This window comes from Amphiura filiformis, chromosome 13 (genome assembly GCF_039555335.1).
Source record: "Amphiura filiformis chromosome 13, Afil_fr2py, whole genome shotgun sequence".
Taxonomy (NCBI): Eukaryota; Metazoa; Echinodermata; class Ophiuroidea; order Amphilepidida; family Amphiuridae; genus Amphiura; species Amphiura filiformis.
This window is the reverse complement of record NC_092640.1, coordinates 4,770,166-4,782,998: the sequence shown is the minus strand read 5'-3', so window position 1 is coordinate 4,782,998 and position 12,833 is coordinate 4,770,166.

Here is a 12,833-nt window from a genome sequence, read left to right as displayed (position 1 = left end):
TTATTGGTGAAGAGTATAATTCACAATACACTCTAGACGCATAGTAACTTGCCCTATCATTTGTTATAATGCACCAACTGAAATTATTGATTGGCTCCAAACAAAGGATTTGAACCGGTGTCCTTCACCGAAATCATGGCACAGTGCAGTCCATTCAATCAAATATTGTCATCAACCTATTGATCATAGTGTATTTGTTATGCGTGTGAGACGACCTCTCGCGGTAGATTGCAAACATGCTTTTGTTGAATGGATTTGAGTAGACCGCCATTATTGTGAATTTGTAAAAGGATCAAAGAAAAAAGGTGGCATCACTGACCAATATGCATGATTACAATGTTCAAACACCCCTTACTGTAAATAGATTATCCCATCAAAAGTTTCAAGTCATTAGGAATATTCGGCTGGACCCAGATATCTTGCTGTAAATCGATCAAAATTGAATAAAAGTAGATAAGGGAGAATATTTTTTCATCGCTTTACTAATAATTTCTGTTAGGTCTGACCTTGTTTAGCAACTTTTCTTTCATGACTTTTTGCCAAAGTAAAAACTTTTCGAAATATATCCCAAAAACCGGGTGTCTAAGTTATTTGGACAGACAATAGTAAGAATCATTCAGAAAGTGGTACTAGTAACATATCAATTTGTAAGCGCTCTTTAAAGGGCATATCTATTGCAAAAACAAGAGAATAATTATTACATTACATTACAAGTTGACACTCTTTGCAATTTAAAATGCTGGCTTGTACGGACTTTTTAGCGTTCGAAGCGAAATTGATTTCCAATGCAGCAGGCTGATGACGTACATTTATGAACACTTCACGAGCAGTACATACACATAAGCTCTCGGAGAGCTCTTTCGATGTGCGTTGATGTATGTAAATTGGGAATATAGTTTAGTTTAGTTCCCGGGCCTTGGACATTGGTTATGTGCATAATAAATACAATATTGATATATCATACTTAAATTCTGGTCGTACGGTGAAATTGATCTAAAATGTTTTTTTCTAGGTCAAATCTGTCTCGTTCGTGGGAACTCACCGCTTGCAGTTGGTTTTCGCCAGCTAAGAGCTGGCTATTTAATTCGGAGATCGTCTTTGTTTGCTAAAGAGATTACAGGGTAGGGGTCCTACTAGCATTGGTTTGAATTACTTTGCGGACCTTTTTATGGTGAAAATATAATGTAAGGCCTACTATTTGATTTGTAAGAAAAAGAAAGTATGTTTTGCCGTTTCAACGAATGAAAACGAGTGAGAATTTCAAAAGTTATGGTTTGAAGGAAATATGACATTAAAAGTTATATGCCAGGCCTATAATAGTTACCACAGCATTTCAACGAAAGAAAATTATAGTATCCTTGTTATCAGGCGTTCTTAGATTTACATTTGCAGACCTCCTGGAGACCAACATCAGCATGATATGTGAGTGTATTGATAACAGAATTAAAACCTTGATGGTCAAAGTAAAAAAGTCCTATGGTATCGTTTTATGGATAAAATGATTTTAAAATGTCATGAATGAAATAATTGATATCTTAAACATCAGTTTTGTCTTTTCAATGGGAAAAATGCGATGCTATTTCAGGGCCTATCTATGATATGGGCATAATTTATAGCCTACATGTAGGCCTATTGAACAATATACCCCCATTTGACATGTATTATAAATAGGTAGGTAAACAAATGAATTAGGCCTATTGTATTATTTTATCAATAAATAAAATGAAATATAACTAAAGTGAATCCAACTTTTTTTATTTTATCATGTTGATTATTAAATAATTATTATGGTATTCAACAAAATGATTGAAGAGAAAACACACAGTGCAGACTATAGAATGGAGTAGGTAAGATGCCATTTTCATAGCTTCGCCGGAGTATCGGACTAACAATCAACACATTTAAAAAGTTAAAAAGATAAGATTGTTGGAGTGAGTAATTAGTCTTTATACATTTTATAATGTGCTATAGTAAACTATACATTGCGAATTAATGTAAAATGAACCAAAAAACTAAATTATATGAGCTAAGAGTAAAAGGCAGAAAAGACAAAAAGTTTGCTGTTTCTGTGTGCATGTTCTCATCATTGATGGTTTGGTGGACTGTCATGAAACATGATGAATCCTAAAAAAGCGTGATCCTAAAAATGCCTTCCACCCAAACTAATTACAAGACCTCTTCTACATTGAAGCTGGCTTTCCCTTTTAAAGGGAATTTTTATTGAACATTGGTCTTTTTAGTCCAAGTATTTCGCATCAAGTTCATATACATATAGATTGTAATATCACAATTTACTGATATAATTAATGAAGCGGCCTGATTTTATCTATTATGTGTAAAAACCATTAAATTTGTAATACTTGATTCAGAATTTTTTTCTCATAACAAAAACAGTATACGTTCTGTGCATTGAGAGCGTAGACAGTCCATTCTTTCAAAGCTGGTCATGTTCATATTTATACGTCACTGTAGTTTCTAGGTCAAATCTGTCTCGTTCGAGGGAACTCACCGCTTACAGTTGGTTTTTCGGAATATCAATTTTAAACGACTTATTTTCTCAAAAAAGGAGTCATTTTCATTGTCCTCATAATATTAGCTTGCCAATGATATGATGTTCTCCGATCAATATATATGCCCTTTAAGCAAAGTCATTGTTCATTGACTTTACAACCGTATGACAAAAAGAGGCGAAAACTGTTCGCACAAAATTTACAATTTAAAGAGATTTGGCCATTGCTCATTGAAATGAATCTAATTTAGTACATGGACAATATAAGTGTGTTCTTTCATTTAATGAGATACAATTTGAAAAATATAGAAAGGATCACTCGACCAGGGTTTTGACTTTTAAAACCTACATGTTGGTCACATATTGTGCATGAATAGGCTGTTTTCAACAGATTTACTACAATCGCCTTGCAATAAACATTGAATTATGTTGTCATCTGTTGACGAATATTCTAGTGGGTTTCTTGACCAATTGAGAGAAATTATATAATTCCATGAAATCATGCATGTGTTTTGTCGCAATATCTTTTTTTAAGAAAGTCACAATTTAAATCGCCTAAACGAACGATTTCTTTATTTCCATCAATTAAACCATCATCCATTTTTTTATGATAATAAATAAAAAAAGAAAAGAAAGAGAAATCATCTTTTTTGGTCGGTAGAGGCATCCTAACATTATTGCTTTCTTATGAGCATGCTTAACTTTAAACCAAATAGACTCACTCTGATCTTTTTTCTAAATCATACCTTCTTGTATATTTCAAATCGTTCTTGATGAATGCAGCTACACCCCACCGTGTCTGTTTCTATCCTTACGTTCACAAACATAACCCGGAATATGAAACTCACTGTTATCAATGGAGCTATCAACTTGGCCATGTCTCTGAAATATTAAAATATGGTACGGGTTATCCTATTTAATTTAATTTAATTTAATTTATATTATATTTTCATTTTTACAATTTGCTCATTGTTTTACAATTAGTGGTTTTTTTAGCGGGTTCGCCGTCGGACAAGTTTAGAACAGTTCTAAACTTGTACAGCCCTCCTGACCTCCCCTAGTAAAAGTGGCACAATTGTGATTTTACCCTTTCGTTGTTAACTAAACATATCTCGAGATTAAAACAAGCAAATTTAACACAACAAACGGCATCTGAGAGCTAAGACTACGCCTTTGACGTTGATGTAAGCAATATATCACAACGGTATTTTCTAATTGCCAAAGAGGGCGCTTTTCACTTGCACAATTTTTTTTGAGACAGGCTATACACCTATCCGACTTCGCCATTACTGCGGTGTCCCCGATGTAAAACTGCGGTGTCCCGAGGTCGGGGGTTCCATCCATTATTTATTGTGTGCTATACAGAATTGTACCCGGGAATTGTACACAACAGTGATATTCAATACACAATCATGAGTATTGAATTACGAATTAAATCTCCGCTCTGGTACATCTGTGTTGCCGTCAATAGAGGGCCAAATACAGTAAACGCTTCTCGGATTGGTGTATATATCCGTTAAATATTTCTTGATATACTGCCCTCTGGCTCCGATTCCCTGTTCTCTAACTTGCCATGGCTGTATTTATTTATTTATTAAACGTAATAATATAATTTATAGTGTGCGTGAGTAATGCGGAAGTGAATCCAAACAGGCCAACGCACTCGTGATTGGTTATCATTGTATCCAAGGTCGTGCTTTCGCGTTGTAGTTTGAAATACGCGATATACGACCGCGGTTGGATCGAGTACAGCTCAGTGTTGAAAGCTGCGTTCATTCAGGGGCTATTTTAGGGATGAAAAGTCACTGCACGCCGGTAAATGGAAAGTTTTTTTTATTAGCAAAGCGCAGATCTAGCTAAAGTTGGAGGGTAGTGACTGCTAAAGAATTACTAAATATGTTAATCATTAAAAAAAGTTTTGGTGCACCATTTTCGCATTATTAGCGCTCTAAACAAAAGTTAATGGTGTACCGGTGTCCAAACCAGAAGCCAAATTTGACACTTCTTTGTATCCATAACACAAACATGCAATGTAGCCAAAGGACTAGGCAACTTTCTTGGTTGTTGTGGTGGTGCGTGGTGGTTGATTAAATGGGGCAAAATAAAATTTTCCATTTTACCCGGTATTACTTTAATATAGCGGTTTTTAGAGACTGTGTAAAGTGTTTGAGCTTCTAAAAAAGGACACAATTTTGCCCCATGATCGGTGTAAATTTTGGTGGGAAATAGGTTCCTTGTCCCTTTTCTTGTTCTTTATCTTCTCGATTTTCTCTATCATTTTTTGTCAGAGGGGCACCTTTCTCCTTCATTTTTTGACTCTTTGGAAAAATAATGTATATCTGCAATACGAAAGGTTAAAAATAAAATATTTTAAAATGATAGACGGCTGCTCCTCCCAGCTACATACACTTTAAGTACACATCATTAGATTTATTAAGTTTACTATGAGGACTCTTATTGTCAAAAATGTCAATTTTTAATTATTTGACATACGTGAAATTTGTATTATTTCGAAAATGTCAAAACATCTAAAATATTTAATATCATCAGGTCATTCCTCATATTCAGAATGCAATTTGATGTGTCTGATATGTTTTCATGTCCCACAAAAAATAATGTGCAAACGTTGCTATCTGATCACTTAATTCAGCAAGTTTTTTCACTAAAGAAGGAACCAAGCTCTAAAAGCTTCATCTGTAGGGTAACCAAAAAATTAACAATAGCGAAATTATATTTAATTCTTTTTATAGCGCCGTAAGATGTGCTCTGAACTGAACTAAATTTCAGACAATGTAAGGTCAAACTTACGGTTTTTGTACTTGCTTTTAATATAGACGGAATAAAATTCTAAAAGCTTTTATCCGTAGTGTAGCAATAGTAAAATTGATATTTATTTTTGTAGCTACTTTTTAATTGTGTCATAAGATGTTCTTTGAACTGGAGTTTCCATAAGTTTCTTGCTGTACTTGTTTTTCATAAACGCTTTTATGATCTGTAGTGTAACAATAGTAAAATTTATATTCGATTCTTAGTTACCTGTGTTGTTAGATATGCAGTGAACTGGAATTAATTCCGATAAATATAAAGCAAAATATACTTAATTCTCCCTCCCTTTACGAACCTTGCCACTATTCATGATATTAGTTTGACCAGAGAAGATGAGAAAAGACAAACTCTTGACTTGATATATTCTAAGAGCAAACAACGTATGTTAAGAATAGACCGTTATAGCAAGCCAACATAGTGCACTTACGTCCACGGCGAATTCACCCGTGACCTTTCCAGCCATAAACCCGCTTATTGAAGATTAAACCGATATATGCAGTACTAAACCATTATATAGTAATCTATTGTCCAATGCAAATTTATTACCACCTGATAATATTGATCCAATGAGCGACCGAATTGTCTGCTACGGACGACTAATCCAATCGATAATGACTCTATTGACATGTACCAACTGAGCTCCACTGACCAAGTTTTGGGATATTTTTCACTGGTTTGCAGCTGTTTGCTGTCATTTACTCATCAAGGCGGAGTACCGTTATTATAAGGACTATGCCAATTATTTAAAGATTGACATGTAGAGAATAAGCCATAATTGATTGAGAGAGAGTACTAAATTTGTACCTATGACGGTTTTATGACACCAATCTTCAAAAGACGATCAAAAATTGTAAAATGTGCATTGGAATAACACGGCAGTTTGGATAGATGGTAGGATTTCTTTTTAATAAAAATGTATGTTCCCCCGTTATTAAAGCTTGTATCGGGTTGAAGATTCAGATATTTGCAAAAGAATAAGTAATTGAAACATAGAGAAAGTACTAAAATCATAGCTTATATACTTTTTGATATATGATACTAACTAGTTCGTCCCCAATAGCCACAACACAGCGCTACCAGTAGGGCTCAATTGCCTATTGTGAGTGCCCCTGTGTTGTGTGCATACATGTAGTTAACAATAACTGCATGATGAAAGGCTCATTGCGTATTGTGACAACGCCAGCCAATAGAAATAGAGCTTTTAGCTTTCACAAGCAACTCGTTTTTAGCTTTCACAAGCAACTCGTTTTTTAGCTTTCACAAGCAATTAACCAAATATACTATTTTAGCAATTTCGGCCAATCTGCAGACAAATTAAAGTTCAGCTAATTAATATGCAAAATTGATGCAAATAGAAAACCGTACATAAAGGTGCGGGTTTTTTTCCACACATATGTATACAAAGTTCTTTCAATTGATAACCAAAAATACACAAAAAGTAATTAATTATGCAAATTAGGTAATTACAGCTAATTATGTATTTATGATATTATTATGCAAATTAGGCATGAGTAAATTTGGTTTTTTTTCAATATTTAATGAACGTCTGTTCATTCATCATAAATTTTTTAAGTATGATCCTGTTATGAGGTTGAATAAATGAACTGCAGTTAATTATTTAAAAACAATACAAAAAAATAAAAAGTTTGACATTTTGACGGTGTCTGGAATATAATTTTCATTTTACTGTAAATATGGTATGTGTCACCATTACTCAAAGCCAAGTCCGAAAAGTAAAAATAAAAATTCAGTTGCAATGAGACTTTAAATTAACATTTTGTCATCTGGATTAACATGGGAGGACAATCGGTAAAAGGAACAGCCATTCTACTGCACCGTGTATACAAAAATAGTATGGCCTTGGACACACACAATGGCTTAGAGCTATTGTGGTTTAGAAAATTACTCCCTAAAATATCATTGATTAATGTTTTGCTTCAACTAGTTTTAGGCAAGGGTTTCATTCGTTGTCAACGGAAATAATTTACATGCTAAGAAAGATTAGTATTGCAGCTAAATGGTGGTAGGTCCCTTTACTTCAATAGGCCTATATTTACTGATTTATGAGCGATCTTCAAAAATCCATAAAAACAGGCAGTAGCTCTTAAACAAAACAATTTTTAATTTTTGAGGACCCGATGTTAGCCTCGGAAAGGCTTCACACACCAAATATTAAAAATTTAAACAATTTGGATAAATGAAGCATATGAGGAAATTCATTTATCGACTTGGATGTTTTCTAAAATTGGCCAAATTTGAAGCGCGCCCTTTTCAATTCACTGTTATGCTTGCATGCACAGTGTAGCAGAATTATTGTACAGCCACTGTGACATACCTAGTACTAAGCATCTCACCTGCATATTTCAAGCACGGATCTTTAATTGTCACTGCACGGATTTTTAATCTCGCTGCACGAACGTGCCAGGCGGCACGTTAAAATAGCCTCTGCTTCATTCAATTGGAATTTCTACTCCCGGGTTCCTACTATAGACGAATCCAACGAGCCAAGTCATGGCCAGGATTTGGTCGGCCATTATTGGGTCCCCGCATGCACCAAACTGGTGTTGTGAGTGCCCAATTGGGTGGATTAAATCCGCTTAAAATTGGATGTTAGATTCTTTTGTGTTGTAAACTGTCATCATTCTTTTGTCTATGTGTAACACGGGTGATAGAATGCAGTTTAAAATACCCTCCAAGGCCGCATCATTTCACATTTTAGGTGAGATGGAGCCGACGAGGACCCAGCTAATGGCTGCTATTGATGTGTAGGAATGTGTGAAATTGGATTCGTCTATAGTTGCAGAAGGCGATATATATGCAGCATGCAGTGCCGCGCTGTCTCTATCATATACTATCACTATCCTGACCCAGGACTAACTGGGGACTTGCGTCGCTCAATAATTTTGTTTGTTTGTCGCAATTAAACTCTTGTTTCAAGTGGTGGCCTATTGAATTAATGTACTGTTTTATAATTCACTGCTTAGCAAGTATACCACAGTATTCTGCCCAGTGACCACAATGTCGTCGTTATTTACCAGACTCAGCCACGCTGCTTTATACAGGAAATACAGACCTAAATCTAATCCTGCAGTTATAAATAAAATTCTGGAATTCCTGAAAGAAAAGGTATGTTTCATTAAAACCTATCAGTTCTTCACATGCACCCATCATGCATGTATTCAGATAAACGTTTCGATATGATGTCTTCCACCATGTGATCATTATTTTGACAACATTATGACAACTGGTCTTATTCTATAACAAATTTGGCCAGGCACGAACGTAACAGTGCCTAAGCTTAACATTAAAGGGTGATCCCTTATTCGGTTTGGGTTAGTATACTGCGATAATTCTCAAACACTCAATTTGAATCTCGCACGAATTTTAATTTGTGAAATCTTTATAGAGGGGTTTAAATTACTTCACTGCTTTCCAAGCAAACCCTCATGTATAAAGTAAAATGATATTTATAAGATTTACAGAATATCTAATATCTACAATAACAAAAACAATTATTGCAGCTCTTATAATAAATGTACGTTTACCACTATTAGAATTGTATTTGGGCACAATCAATGTGTTTGAAGAATGACCATGAGCATTATGAACAAAGTCAAACTGATTACATAAATATTGAGGACACATCTTTTTTTGATACATTTAAAAGTAAGAATAATCATGTGATTAGACCATTTACCGTAAAGTTTAATCCAATATAAAGAATTTAACATATCAACTACTGGTGTTCTAATATCACTGCTGGCATAGTCAAAATGGGAAATTACAAGTGCTTTAGAGAGCATAACTAAGGTTTTATGAGGAAGGAAATACTTTGCATGTTTTACAATACCAATTTTCTTGGAAATATTTCCAGATACATAATGTGATGACCAAGACATCTTAAAGACAAACTTAATACCAAGATATTTAAAAACATCAACTCTTTCAATAAATTTGTCACAAAATGTGAGAGTTATGTCATCGTAATGATTGAGCATATGATTAGTTCCAAAAATCATAAACTTAGTTTTATCAGTACTTGATAATTACTTTACTGAAATTTCAGTGATTCAAGGCAAGTGGTTCATTATGTATGTTAAGAAATGAGGTACATTCTAGCGGTACCTCTTTTCTTATCATAAATAACGTACTGCTTGTCTTGAGTCACTGAAATTCCAGTGTATAAACTTGCCTCTCTAATATACATAACTTTTGTTACCAGTGTGTTATTATTTTTTGAGAAAATGCCGCTAGTCACAAATTTATCAAGGTGTGTAGAGTACCACCTTAAGGTCGTGAGACATATCTCACGCGATCTCAATGGGTCATTGAATCCCATATTGGATTATTATAACAATATATATATAATAAACAGATTTTATGTTATTGTTCCTAAAACCAATGACCGTGAAACTTATACGGACAAAGGTTTGCAGTATTTAAGTGCAATATCAGATATTTATTTAGTAGGGTTGGCCACGGTCAAAATTTTTTTTCTTGCTGAGGTGAAAGGACTTTGGTTGAAGGTTACAAAAATGCATTTCGAAAATTCAGCTGAAGTGGCAACGGCCCGATTTGTGTTTTTGTACAATTTTGCCTATTTTGGAGCTAAAAAAGTGAGAATTGCCCTTAAAAGGGCGCCTCGTTGCCTTAATATACAAGTTGGTATTTAAAAATAAATTGTATCATAAAAAGCCCTATCCATGTTCTATCTACAAACGAAGTTGTGTTTAGAGATTCATTTTTAAAATATCGATTTCGGACCACTGGCAACAATTTAATTGTATTTTAGATACATCATCAAAGAAATTGTTTATCATGTCCTTGTCCTATTTTTCATAGTTTAGGCATCTCGCAACACTGCAAGTTAAAGTTTCGAAACATAGAGAATAGTTGTCCATGGTGATAATGTGACTCTACATACAATTCATTACATCACATGTACTAAATTCGGGGCAAATTGGAAAAAATGTCCTTTTATGAAAATAGTGTGCGCACGGTAAACCAAAAATGGTATTGAAAACACAGGGTGCACAGGGTAAACCAGAATTGTACCTTTTCTACTTTTTGGCATCTGGCAACACTGTATGATGAACTTTTTTGTTTGCAAACATTCAAAACAGGTGAAAATTATGATAAAATGATTTATAATAATAGACTGTGATTTGACTGGATTGACTAGATTCATACATGAAAACTTGACCTATTTGGGCTATTTTGCGTAATGTAGCTTTCATAATTTTGGGCATCTGGCAACACCGCATTAAAATTAAACTTCATTTATTGTTTCCAAACATTCAGAATCGTTGACCATGATGATAAAATGACTCATTACATCACATGTGCTAAATCTAGGCAAATTGCAGCAAATGTTCCTTTTATGAGAATTTTGAATTTTTACAAAATGTATGTTTTTCTGGCAACACCTTCCTTAGAGAAATAAATTTCCCCAAGCTGTTCTTATTATATATGTTGGGGGCAAGGTATGTTCTACCAATAACCATAACGACAAAATCCTAGGTGAGAGCGAAAGTTAATTTTTCGTATCGCCAAAATCGGTAAAACATGGCATTTTTCAAATTTGAAAAACTTGCAGTGTTGCCAGGGCCGAAATCGATATTTAAAAAACAAATCTCCAAACACAACTTCGTTTGTAAATAGAACAAGGATAAGGCTTTTTTATGATATAATTTATTTTTAAATACCAACTTGTATATTAAGGCAACAAGGCGTCCTTTTAAGGGCAATTTTCACTTTTTTAGCTCCAAAATAGGCGAAAGTTGTAAAAAACACAAATCGGGCCGTTGCCATGGCAACGGACTTCAGCTGAATTTTCGAAATACATTTTTGTAACCTCCAACCAAAGTCCTTTCACCTCAGCAAGAAAAAAAAATTTTTGACCGTGGCCAACCCTACTAAATAAATATCTGATATTGCACTTAAGAGGTCATTTTTAAAACTTAATAAACAGCAAGTTGGAAAAGCTTGCTGCTATCTGTCTTATGTCCTATTTTACATATCTTAAATAGAGATATTATGCTCCACAATGCCGCATTCCCCAATGAAATCAGATATTCCTAAGTGAAGATATTGAGTTAGTAAGTTATGGTATTATAAAATTGGAAATTGAGATATCGGCCTTTAAAGATATTATTTACAATGTTGAGAGTAGGAATTACCTTGATAAATGTCCCAAAAAATACAAGATGCCAGTTATATTCCGATCTGAAACTAACAGACAATATGTGACTGGACGCGGCGAATCAATCTTGTGCACACACATTTCCAAGGTTCAGACAAACGCAACAATGTAGGAACGGTAGTCCTCACGGACTTCTCCAAGGCATTTGACCTTGTAAATCACAATATAGCTGTTGAAAAGTTGATTGCTTTGGGGGTCCTGGCGGCTATCGTTCCTTGGGTTTGCAGTTTCCTCAATAATCGCACTCAGTGTGTGAGATATAACCAAACCACCTCTGCTTATCCCCCTTGTGCTGGTGTTCCGCAAGGTACCAAACTTGGTCCCATCATTTTCCAGGCTGTCATCAACGACGCTGCTCAAGGTTGCAGTTCTCACTACTGGATATATGTCGACGATCTCACATTCGTTGAGAACCGTGCGTGTAGTGAGAAAGGCAACCTTCAGTCTGATCTTGATGATTTCCTGGACTGGTCTGTAAGTAACCACCTGAAACTTAACCCTGACAAATGTCAAGCCATTCAAATCTGTTTCATGAGAAACCCACCTTCTCATCCCATTCCGAAGATAGGCCATTCGTTGCTTTCTTTTGTTTCATCTGCCAAAGTCCTGGGCATCTTCATACAGCAAGATCTTAAATGGGATGCTCAGTTTTTTTCGCAAATCACTATCCAAAATAGTTATAATAAGCATAAAAATATATTGTTTTGATCGAACCATCTTCCTTCATGTCCGAAGGGGATAAATTTCAACAATTTTACATAAATCATCAACCCGGCTAATAGTAACGCTTAGCTGGGCTCCGTCCTGCAACCCGATTTCCTGTGTAGGCTAATAGTAACACTTAGTTGGGCCATATTTTGTTTTGTTTTCAGAAGAAAGTCCCATTCCTATCGGCTGTTGATGTAGCTTGTGGATCTGGACAGAGTACTCCTGTTCTCGGTGAATATTTTGAATCTGTCCTGGGCTGTGATAGAAGTGAAGCACAAGTCAATAAAGCCAGAATGGCAAATACAGCACCGAATATCAGCTATTGGTATGGAGATGTTTATAAAAATATTTTATGGCGAAGAAAAAGACAGTATAACAGTTAACCAACTTTATTTATACCCACTATAAGCTGTGCCAATATATAAGCCCCGAGGGAGCACAAATGTTCTAAATGGCATGTAATAATTGCCTCTGTAATTAAGCTGAATGGGAACAGAATAAAAAAAAAGACTGAGGGCAAAGGGTAAAGAATACACTTACTATGTGATTAAAAAAACCACCCAAGTTCGACATACAAAATGACCCTTA